Source organism: Mustela lutreola, chromosome 7, assembly GCF_030435805.1.
Source record: "Mustela lutreola isolate mMusLut2 chromosome 7, mMusLut2.pri, whole genome shotgun sequence".
Lineage (NCBI taxonomy): Eukaryota > Metazoa > Chordata > Mammalia > Carnivora > Mustelidae > Mustela > Mustela lutreola.
Window position 1 is genome coordinate 107,715,364 of NC_081296.1, and position 12,623 is coordinate 107,727,986.

Sequence of the window (12,623 nt, forward strand, 5' to 3'; positions counted from 1 at the left end):
TTAGCAGTGTTGGGTGAGCAGAGGGCTTATTTTCATTGTCAATGGCATGGAAAAAAATTTGTTAGATACAAAAACAGTATATTCTAGTAAGATGGTCTTGAAATTTTATTCTTATTTTTAAGACAGTTAACAAACAGTTAAATTAACAATCAATTAATGAATGGCTGCAACGTGTTGAATTTATCACAGCTGGTGATTATAGGGTAAGTATGGCTTTGTTTCCTATGTGTGCTAAACTTGCATTAGGAGATCCATTGTATTAAGGAGCTATTGAAGTTGCCTCTGAGGGAGATCAGAAAATCATATAAATCCAGTCGATAAACATGAGAACTCTGAGCTACAGACCAAAATCAGCCACCATACAACTGTTCAGATATCTGGCCCAATCCTAGACAGTGGTGCTTCTCTATGTGGGATTCAATATCTGGTCCCTAGGGTATGGATAAAAGTTTCAGGGCAAAAAGTCTCAGGCTCTGAGCCCCCCCCCCCCCCCAAGAAGATTTCCTACACTTCCATGACCAATCTTTTTAATTATTCTAACGCTAGTTGGAAAGAGAATATGGTGCTAGAGAGATCTACATCATCTTGTCCAGAGGATAAGAGTCTGGGCAGGAGGAACTTCTTCTTCTTCTTCTTCTTTTTTTTTTTTTTTTTACCAATTAAATCAAAGGGTAGTTTATTAAAAAAAAGATTCAAAACAGAAACTCTAAGTACCAGTGTGTACATTGTACACATTTAAATGACTCACAAGAATGAAGTTTTTTTTTTTTCATATACAAGAAGATTATATCACCTTGTTTATCAAAAGATGTTCAAGGAGAAATTGGACTCCAAATCGTATACAAGATTGCCATCTTAATCAGACCGCATTTCAAATATGCAACGACGCCACTGGTAATAAAGCTTTGGAATGGGTGTTCATTCTATTATTTGACTACAAATAGGATAGAAAGCAAGATCCGTTGAGAATTTAATCTAAAATAGAATGGAAGCTGTCACTGTCTGCCTCAGCACTCCTCACTCCTCTGCTGCCATTTTGAGCAAGTACTCCTTGTCAATCTTGAAGAGTCTCCACCCCTCCTCGCTGGACAGATCAGAAGCACCTCTTCTTTTGTAGAAGCTGATAGATGGTTCGTTCCATTCTGCTACCAAGAAGTGCATGCTGCTGCAGCGACATTTCATCGCAACCTGGCTTAGATTTCTTCAGGATTTCTGATCCTATGCCAAAGCCTCTATAATCACTCATTACGAAGAAGTCCTCAAGATACAAGAGTTTGTCTATCCATGGGTCATAGGTAAAGTAGTACATGGAGAAACCCACAACACTGTGTCCTTCGGGAGACTGGTGCTCCTTGGGCACTTCTGCAACCAGGCAGTGGTAGAAAGGGTGCTCTCCGAAACCATCCTCTAGTAGATCTTTTCAGTTAACATTACTTGGTCTTCCATGTATTCGTATTTAGCCAGTTCCTTGATCAGCCGCAGGATGTCACTGCAGTCGGCGGTGGTGGCCGGGCAGATCACGAATTTAGCCATTTTCATCTTTTGCTTTTCTTCCCTTTGCGGACCAGGCCCCTGTACTTGAACAGCAGGAGGAGGTGGTTCCTCATTCGTCTCCCGGGAGCGTCCTCTTCTCAGTCAGGCTGGCACCATGACCCGGTGGACCTCGGTATAGGACAGAAAAGCTACACCGGATTGCGACTAAACCTGCGCGGCGGAAGAACTCCTTAAGGAGAGCTCACCCCATGTCACTGTTGTGGAGTGTGTCATTCCTTGTGAGATCATAGGCTAGAATTAGAGGGGATGAGTTAGTGACAACTAAGGCTCAAACTCATGTAGTCCATGGGAAGATATATGGCAGCCAGTAATAGCAGCAGTCTGTTCTTTCTCAACCCTACACAGAGGGAGATCCAAGAGCAACAGTGGGCTCAGGTTTAGGGGATGTAAGTCCAGGTCAGCCATCCAGGCCTTGGGACTCTTAGGGCAGTGTCATGTGGGCTGCTGTCATTAGCCACAACAGAATGGCTCTGAGGCTGCCCAACTCATATCTAAAGAGTCCTCAGAAACACTAGGTAGGCTCTAATTTGGTGAGGTCAACAGCAGAGATCTCTGAGAAGTAGAATACTTATGGTATTCTATTGTCAAGGAGGGCCTGTCTGGAGGTCTGGAGGAATAGTGACAGAGTCTAGGTTCCTGCGGAGAGGTGCCTTGTTCAGGTTAGGTCAGCTGTAGACAGCTGATCAAGAATATGGTTCAGAGCAGGAAGAACTGTTATATAAAATGTGAACTGGGGAAGAAAGCAGAGTCATATAGATTGGATAGAGTTTCAGCAAGACCTGGTACGGAGACTGCAGTCAGCAGACTCTTGTGGGCACCGGTGGTTCCCTTCAGGGACACAGCCTACCATGCTGACAACAACAAAGCTAATCCTAAACTCTGTGTACTGCTACGGCCTGCTGATAGACCACCATGCTGGAGAGTTAGAACTGGCTCAGGGTAGCTGGGGCTGAATATGCAGATTAAATCTTCAACACCTTTAGTGGGATGGAGTAAAAGGTTTTTGTGATACAGAAGAGCTAGTTTTAATGTGGAAAGCATTAGATCATTATCAAAGGCATGTTTGTGATATTTCTGGGTGGCTCTTATATGAAGAGAAGTATGATAATGTACCAGAATAAATCACAGAATATTTATTTTGAGAAACATGCTCTGAGCCAAAAATTAAAACACATGGTGTGACAAATATGAGCATACTGATATGGATAATTGGATAAGACACCTGCATTCAGAATTGTTTTGGAAAATAGGAGACCATGTGGTAACCAGCATATGCCTTGCAGAAGGGCTTATCCAGAATAGGAGGGTGAGGGTTTGGACATAGGAAAGTAAAGAGGCCGAATGGGTTAGGGGCTTAAGAGAGGAGTTCAGGAAAGGGAGAGAGCTTGTCCAGTGGAGGTAGTCAGGGAAGACTTCATAAAGGTGACAGCACATAATTGCATCTTGGTAGATGTAAAGGTTTTAAACAAGGGGCTATAGGTATGAGGGCCTTTCAGGTGAAGGCACCAGGTGAACAGAACCAAGTTTGGAAGCAAAACCTATAGGAAGTACCATTGGTAGTATATAATTCTTTGGGGAGAGTAAGATAAGGCAAGACTATAAAGGCAGATTCTATTGTCTTGTGGGTCATGTTGAATGGGAGATTTGGTGCCCTACCCAGGGTTGGGAATATAAAGGTGGAAAAAGTCAGGAATGAAGACATGTGTTTGGAAGATGCAGATTAAATAGAAATTAATGTGGTTGGAGTCATTCATGGAAATAAGTGAGACAAAGGACATTCAGTTAGAGAAGAGAACTATGGGCCAAATCTTAGATTTCTTGGGGTATAATGAGATTCTGAAGATTTATCCAATTTAGGAGAAAACTCTGGTTGATTGAGCATTAAGGCAGTGAAGAGAGGAGCAGGTATCAAAACAGAATACTGCTGAGAGACAGGGAAAACAGAAAAAGAGAGAAGACCATGGAGTTGCTTTTTCAGTCCTCTATAACCTCAGGAATACAGGTGAGCATCTCAGGTGACCAGGGTTAGGGATAAGGATAAGAATGGAATTCTTGTTCAAAGGATTACAGCAGTAAGTGGTTCTCAAAGTATAGTTCCTAGACCAGCAGTGTCAGCATCACCTGGGAACTTATTTCTGCAAATCCTTGGGCCCTATATTCGACCAACTGAATCAGAAACTCTGAAAATGGGCCTAGCTGTCTGTTTTATCAGGCCATCCTGGTGATTCTAATGGCTGCTCACCTTTGAGAACCACTGTGCCATAGTAATGCATGGTGAGGCAGTTGAGCCCTAGATCCTCAAGGTTTAAGTCTATTTATTGAAGGATTTCTAGACCTAGGGTACAGTATTCTTATAAGCTTCCTTATTTATTATGGCAAACATAGACTGCTCTTCATTAGGATGGTATGACTTGAGGGAGAAATGTCAGCTTTGCAACTTGTTACTTTGTATTTTACTGTCCAAAGGCATTGAGTCATTAGAGGCTTTGGGGTCATTTTTCTCTTCAGACCATTTTGTGCGGGGACTTGTGATGAAACCTTAAGCCAGGGACAGCAAAGAGATTTTATCTTCTGTACTATGTTTGCTTAGGAATGATTACTTGGAATTCTGTATTAGCAATGTCTGCCATAGGCCCAGCGGGCAAAGAATAGGGGCCCAAAGTCATATATTTACCATTCCTGCCATAAGCTTTTATCAAGATCCCCAGGACATGGGATACTTTTGGAGGAAACAGAAGCCTAGAGAAAGGAGAAAGGTGCTGAGGAGGTGCTGATGTCTGGGAAAGCATCTCACAATTTTTCCAGGGGCCTACCGTGTTGGCTTCTAATATATGTTCCTGACACCTGACACCAACATGAATACCCACACCTTGGAAAGGTTCTAGGAAATGTAAGAAACTTTGGGGTTTAAGAAAAGGGAGGAAAAAGCTGCTTTTGCTCATTAGAAATGTGAGAAATTGTATCGAGTCTGCAGTTCTCTTCTGGAATCTACTTCTGGCCTTTTGTTTTGCTGTGGTATATACCAGGCATCCAAATGAGATTATGGCCAGGAACAATAGTGACTGTTCACCTGAAGGTTCTCTGGGCTCCCCAAGACATGGCAGAACAACCCTGTACCCAAGAAGTTTTGTGTATTCATCAGCTTACATAAACAGTTAAATTGGCTCACTGAGTGGTATTTCTTCATAGAAAGCCTGCTATCCTACTTACCATCCTAGTCAGGAGACTTAAGTCATTATACATATTTTTAGCCCTGTGGTAGCATAATGACCATTTTAAAGTGAAAATCTTAGAGAATATCCTGAAGAGTAATTAACTATGACACCTGGCATAAGGAAGAACTAAATACTGTTACATAAAGCATAAAACTGAGGCCTCCTTTGAGTTAGATATGAACAAATGTTTTTCCTATTCAAACCTAAAAATCTGAATCAGTGACAAGTCTTTGGGTTTATATGGAAGATCATCCACTCAACTGGCAGGGTAAATAACGAACTTGGGATGTAGCTAGAAAAAGCATGGGACTGGAGAACAGGAAAAGTGTGTTTTAGTTTTGGCTTTTGTGTTACTTTCATGTTCTTGGGCAAGTCCCTTCATCTCTCTTGGTCTCGGTGTCTGGATCTAGAAAGTGAAGGGAGTGAGCAAAGTTTCCTCATAGTTTCTCATAGTTTCAGTATGTTAATGATTTATCTGGGTTTGTTGATTTATTTGATCTGAACATACCACTGCCCTGGGCTCCCATGGTTTGAGTTTCTAGTCTTATGACTAGTTCTACTTTCTTTTTTTTTTTTTTTTTTGCCAGGGAATGTTTATTTGCTGGGTCTAATTATTTGAGCCAATGTCTGATTCCATATTCCCCTAAACACTGCTCTGTAAAATTCTACCTGTCGGGACAGCAAATAAAAAGTCTCTGTCGTATAAATTTAAAATAAAGTGAAAAGTCCCCTTCATTTCAAAGGGACATCTAGAATACTTGAAATTTCTTTTATTTACTTCTTTGGCTTACGACATTCAAATCTTGCCTATACATTAATTTATATCTCTTTGAGGCCATACTGTTTGAAATGCAATTTCTGTTCTTAGGAGCTTACAGTCTAACAAAGACACAAACTGAAAGGAGTCGCATGATGGTAACACCTCCAGGGTTATTTTTGAGCATAGGAGGGAGGAGTGACCACTGAAGGCAAAATGTTAAATGAAAGTAAAGAAATATGGTAGGAGATGGAATCCATTCTGGGGTTCTGGTTTTGCATCTGTGGTTGGGACTTAAATGAATTAGACACATATACTTTTTCCAATGCTGTGGGAAGAAAAGAAAAATCTGAATTCCCATTTGGGAAGAAATAGAGTCTTCTTTCTTCTATATGTAACTCAAATCAGTTTTTCTCTCTCTTTCAAGTGGAGATGCTACCCAACATGCTCTAGTGAATATATAAGGTAAACTCATGGAGAAAATATTTAATACTTTATGTGTTACAGTGCTCAAGCACTGAATTGCTTTTGACGTGCCAAATGTACCAATCTTGCCCATGTAGTATTTGTTTGCTTAGAGCATCTTCCTCCGTAGGGGTAGAGATAAGTTTCAGCCATGGCAACATTACATTCTTAATTAGTGGAATTCAAATGAGTGAGATGTTAGTGTATTTTGCTCATAAAAATCAGTAGGTAGACCTGGTGGTGGTTATTATGGAGGGCACGTATTGCTTGGAGCACTGAGGGTGGTGCATAAACAATGAATTCTGTTACATTGAAAAGAAATTAAAAAAAAAAAAACCACCCCCCAAAAATCAGTAGGTAGAAACCAGTGCAAAATGCTTAGCTATCAACAGTCTCGATAGGGTGCATCTGTGAATCTTACACTCTGTGTAAGTACTAGCAGTTACTGTGTACCAGTTCTAAAACACCATTGGAACCCAAGAGCCATTGAACCTTTTAGAGAGTGTCATTTGAAAAATTAGATAGAGAATATTATACACTTTTAGCTAGATTTTTAAGCATACAAAATGATCAGACTTCGGTCTGTGTTAGGGAATCTGCCGAGTCATTGGGAGGCAGATAAGGCTATAGATTAGCCCCAGGCCTTCAGAAATAGCCAGAGTGCACTAGCAGGACTCTGAAAGAACTTGTGCACTTGTAAACTTGGCAGGTCTGTAGCTGTGAATGGTTGAACCACACCAGATGAACTGCTGAGAATGCTGAGAGAGCCAGGGAAAGAACTTGCTTATTTCTGCCTCCTGAAAGAGGGAAAAAATAATCTGAATGACAGACATCCAACAGGACGGTGGTTCAGTACTTGGAAAGCAGTGAGACTGAAAACCACCTGTGGTTGGTAATGGAAAGCAAACATCTTTTTTTTTTTTTTTTTGAAAGTACTATTTTGAGCTTTATACCTCAAGTGAAATGCCAGGGGCACAGAGGTGGACAGTTGGTTATGTGACATCAAGGGTGAGTCCTTATGACTCATACGGTTCAGGGTCCCCATGAATTAGAAAGAGTGAATGTACTGGACTCAATTCAAAGAACAGAAATTCAAAAGTATCATAGCTGGCTTAAGAAGACAGATTAAGAGGCCTGAATATGTTTGGCTTGGATGAAGAATGAAAAAAGGGGATATAATAGCCTTCTGCAGGTCCTTGAGGAGCCGAAACTCAAACTAAATAAGGAGAGGAATTGTTTGGGGTGGTGTACAGAGGCAAGCTATGCCCAACATGATGAAACTGAGAAAAGGAAAACTCGGCCTGAATGTCAGGAAAATATTTCTTATACAAATTCTATAAATCTGCCAAGGGAAGTGGTAGAAGTCTAGTTATTTGAAATCACTTTAACCTAGATTGAAGAAACCACTCATATTTTTTGGTCCACTCCCAATTCACCTTTTTGCTATCTGAAAATCTATGATTTCTTTGTTCTTACGAGTATTTGCAAGTTCTCTATATTAGGTGCTTCCTCTGAAAATCTTGAAGATATTTTATATATATTCTTCATTTTAAAATAAATAAGAAGAGTTAGAGTCACCAGAAAAAGGTAATCAGAATGCTTATTACATTTTTTCCCCCTTCAGAGTCCATTCCTTATATGGCTTTGTTCAAGCTTATTTGGTTACAGGCTTTAATTTATTTTTACATTTCAAATGGAATTGCAACAAGAGTAATTTTGATTGGATGCTTCACTTAAAAATAAAATGGAATTCTATCAGGAATGAATAATAAAAGGGAACTTAGAAAATGCACCAATCTGTGGAAATTAAACAACATATTCCCAAGTTATTAGTGAACTAAAAAAGAAATCTCAAGAGAAATTAGAAAATAATTTGAGATGAATTAAAATGAAATAATACAGCAAAATTTATAGGATGCAACTAACACAGTGCTTAGGGAAAATTTATACCTGTAAATGCCTAGTTAAAAGAAGAGGGGTGTCTGGATGGTTCACTTGGTTGAGCACCCAACCCTTGATCTTGGCTCGGATCTTGATCTGAGGGTTGTGATTTTAAGCCCCACATGAGGCACCATGCTGGGTATGGAGCCTACTTAAAAAAGAAGAAGAAGAAGAAGAAGAAGAAGAAGAAGAAGAAGAAGAAGAAGGAGGAGGAGGAGGAGGAGGAGGAGGAGGAGGAGGAGGAGGGAGATCTCAAGTCAATAACCTAACTATTCTCTTAAGAAATTGGAAAAACAAGGGATGCCTGGGTGGCTCAGTAGGTTAAGTCTCTGCCTTTGGCTTGGATCATGGTCTCAGGGTCCTGGGATTGAGCCCCACATCGGGCTCTCTGCTTAGCGGGGAGCCTGCTTTTCCCTTTCTCTCTGCCTGCCTCTCTGCCTACTTGTGATCTCTGTCCGTCAAATAAATAAAATCTTAAAAAAAAAAAAGAAATTGGAAAAACAAAAGTAAACTAAACCTAAAGCGAGTGAAAGGAAGCAAATAAAGTTTTGAATGGAAATAAGTAAAACAGAATGGAAAAACAGTAGAAAAATCAAGGAAGCCAACAGTTAGACTTGGCCTACAAAATTAATAAAAATTTAGATAGATGGACTAAGAAAAAGAAGAGAGAAGATTCAAATTACTAAAATTAAGAATAAAAGAGAGAAATCACTACTCACCTTACAAAAATGACAAGGATTACAAGGAATACTATGAATTATAAAATACCAACAAATTAGGTCATTGAGATGAAATGGACAAATTCCCTGAAAGACGCAAATTACTGAAACTACCTCAAGAAGAAATAGAAATTTCAATAAACTTATTAAAAGTAAAGAGATTTAATTAATAATAAAACAACTTCCCACAAAGAAAAGTCCAGAACCAGATGGCTACACTGGTGAATTCTAGCAAATATTTAAATGATTAACACCCATCACCCACGAACCCTTCCAAAAAGTAGAAGAGAAACGAATACTTCTTAACTTATTCTATGAGATAAGCATTACAGAACAAACCAGATAAAGATACCACAAGAAAAGAAAACTGCTTGTGAATATAGATGTAAAAGGTCAGGAATAGGACAAGAATGTCCACTCTCATCACTTCTATTTAACATTGTACTGGAGGGTAATTAAGCAAGAAAGAGTAATAAAAGGTATTCAGATGATACAAGAATGGTAAAACTATTTCTATTTGTAGACAATATGGTCTTGTATATAGATAATCCTAAGGAATCCACTTAAAAAGAAAAAAGAAGACTAGCAGAAATAATGAAGTTTCACAAAATTGCAGGCTGTAAGATCAATATACAAAGCCAATTGTATTTCTGTACATTAACAATAAACATTCTAAAAATAAGAGTAAGAAAATATTTTAATTTATAATAGCATCAAAAGAAGAAAATACTTTGGTATAAATTTAACAAGAAGGTGCAAAGTTTGTCCACTGAAAACTATAAAACATGTTGAAAGAAATTAAAGAAGATGGAATAAATGGAAAGACATCCGATAATCATAGATTAGAATATTCAATATTGTCAGTATGACAGTATTTCCTCAAATGGGTTCCAGATTCAATGCAATCCTATCAAAAGTTCAGATGGGTCTTTTTTTTTTTTATTTTTTAAAGAAATCGATAAGCTGATTCTAAAATTTGTATGGAAATACAAGAGAATCAGAATAGCCAAAACAATCTTGAAAAAGAGGAGCAAAGTTAGAGAACTCACAAATCATAATTTCAAAACTTACTATAAAGTACAGTAATTTAGACAGTGTGGTACCGGTGTAAGGATAGACACATATGGAATTGAGAGTCTAGAAATATGCCCTTCCATTTATAGTCAATTGATCCTTGACAAGGTGCCAAGACAATTTGATAGGGGGGAAAAAACCCCCAGTTTTAAAATATGACACAAAGAACACAAAGAACTGAAGAAGAAGATGAAGAAAAATATGGATAAATTAAATTACATTAAGATTAAAAACATTTTTGTTACAAGCAATACTATCAAGAAAATAAGACATCCCACAGACAGGGAGAAAATATTTATAATATAAAGAAACACTGGAGTAGTGTAATTGCTTGTTTGCTTATTAGTATCCCCGGCTGGACTTTGGCTCTAGGAGGGCAGAGGCCATTATAATACTAACACCTACAATAGGTCTGATATGGTATGGATAGTCATTAGGTAATTGTCAAATAAGTGAATAAATGATGTGAGAACTGGGAGAGTAAATAATGACTCAAGACTGCAAGCTTAGGGAACAAGGAGGTAATGGAAAAGTTGGGTACCGGCATCTATTTGTGGGAGAAAATGATGAACATCCACAAGCTAATTTCAGACAACAGGTGGGTTCTCTGAGGCAGTACCCAGCCCTCCATGCCTCCTGTTTAGCACTGACTCTGATGTGGGAAATGGCCCAGTCCTGCTTACATTACCTATGTACTCCCGAGGACTCAGATGTATGTTTTCCCCAAAGACAGCGTATAATTTTGAGAATTGTGATCATTTTTTCCATGTTCTTTTGAAGGCTGTGAAATAATTTTAGATGCAATAGTAATTCTAGGTCCCTGCTTACTCTTGACCTTTGAAGTTTGATTCAAAACATCACACACCTCCCAGCCCAGATGTTGGCAAGTTAATGATATATTGCTACAGGAAAAAACTTGGTCCTGTTTGCATAAGCAGCTGGAAATCTTTGGTAATGTTATCTTACCTCGATTTTCTTTTTTGAGAATAAAACTGAAATATAGTTCCGTTAGTATAAAGGCAAAAGATAAAGAACTAGGAAAAATAATGAAATTTCCTAGCATTTACGGTATGGGGCATTGTCATGCAATTTTCGTGAGACCTCATCACACCCATAGCACCTCTTCCAGCCCAAGAATAAAGAGGATAATTTCCAGCTAAGAGCATCCGAAGGCTTTTTTTAGAGCTCGAGTTCCTCTAACCCATTTCCTACATCCAGTCTTCATCCTTGGTTTCTAAATGATAGGATTCACACAGAAATAATTACCAAACCCGTCCCACTAACCACTCATAAAAACGCTTTTTTTTTTTTTTTTTAACTGGCACAATTGACTTTAAGAATAATGTCTTTATAGGTAAGCAGTCAACACATCTAGCCAATGCCTTTTGATAGATCTCCTAGTATAATGTGAGTCATAGTGATGTGTGTATATATCTTGAGATTTTCTACTGGGTGGTAAGCGTATTGAGGATATGGGACAGATATCTTTGTTGGCCCTTAATACGCTGTTTTACATTAACTAAGTGCTTACTAAGTATCTGTGATCTGGATAAATTTATCTGTAGCACCTTTCTGGTGCTGGTTAGCTGGTTAGTGTGCAGTGCTGAGCATGGACAGCTCAGCGAATACTAGTGAATCAAATGTAATGACATTGTCTCCTAACACTTACCTAATATTTATTTTTCTGGGGAAGGACAGCTAAATGCGCCCCAGAGAGTCCTAGGCAGCTTCTCCTGTCCTCTTAGGCTTGCATGTTGTCTTTAGGCGTTGGACAAGGCTGGGCCTAGAAGTATTATTATTTTTCTGAGTCAGTGCAGAATCCAGTTTGTTTGCTTGTTTATTGAATAAAGAGATAGAAGTTTTATTAGGTGACAATAGAGAAAAAGCTCTCACGAGTGAGAGGCATCCTGACAGGGCTGCCAGAGGATCTGGTTTGAAGAGGTTTTGAGACGATACCTGAGCTTCTCTGACACGTTGGTGGCACAGTGGAGACCAGAAACCTTCCTAACCAAAGAGCTGACCTCTTGGAAGCCATTACAAACAGGTAGCTTTTTAATGAGCAGACATTTTCTTATGTGAAACTTGGCCTTGATTTTTTTTTTTTTTTTTTTTTTTAGTTTTCTAAGTTGGAAGATTTTTTTTCTGTCCTTTTTTCCTTTTCACTGGTTTCATATGAGGACCTCTGCTTAGAAACCCTCTGTTCTTTTTAATAATAGTTTTCCAGTGAGGTTTCTTCATCCTGGGGAATCCAAAAACCCACACTGTGCTCTATTTAGTGCTCCTGTCATGTCTCCCTTACCTTGTTCAGTGTCAAACTGCAATTACCATGCTGTTTCATTGGGGGTAGGAAGATACCCCTCTTGCTTTCCATAATAGCCTAATGCTTTCTCCTCCGCTCTGTGATCCTGTATGGAGGGCTCCTTCAAACTCAGAGAAGACCTTGCTGATTCTAAAATATATTTCTGTGTGTGTGTGTGTGTTCTCAGTAATGAACTTCCTTTGACTGGAAGTTATTATGAGAAAGACCCCCCTCCCTGGTTATGCCTCAATATTTATAATAAGCTCACAATTTCATCATACTCCAGCTTCTCTATAAAGCAACATAGTGACAAGACATATTGGCACATTGGTGGAATCACTGCCCTAAGCTGAAAATAGGTTCCTGTAATATTGTCTCGCACTCCGTTTCCCAGAAAGTGCCAGAGCAGCAGCCAGTGCAGCAGCCAGCACCTGCAGCGACTGGCTAGTTGCACTCGGCCGCTTTACCTGCCAGATGCCAAGTTCCAGCCTGTTCCAGTAATACCGTCTGGGTGGCAAGCTGGCTTTCTGCTGACATATAAATCTGCCACAGGCCTTTGGAGTGTTTCTGGAAGCCTGGACTGGGGCTGGTTGCTAATC

The 12,623-nt window shown here is 39.2% G+C and overlaps 1 long non-coding RNA gene and 1 pseudogene across 1 annotated transcript in view; one reads left to right on the top strand and one right to left on the bottom strand.

Moving 5' to 3' along the window:
• LOC131836582 (uncharacterized) overlaps nucleotides 1–12,623 on the top strand; it is a 70,174-nt gene that overhangs the window by 11,550 nt on the left and 46,001 nt on the right. The window lies entirely within an intron of this gene.
• On the bottom strand, nucleotides 660–1,730 carry LOC131836578 (diamine acetyltransferase 1-like; annotated as a pseudogene).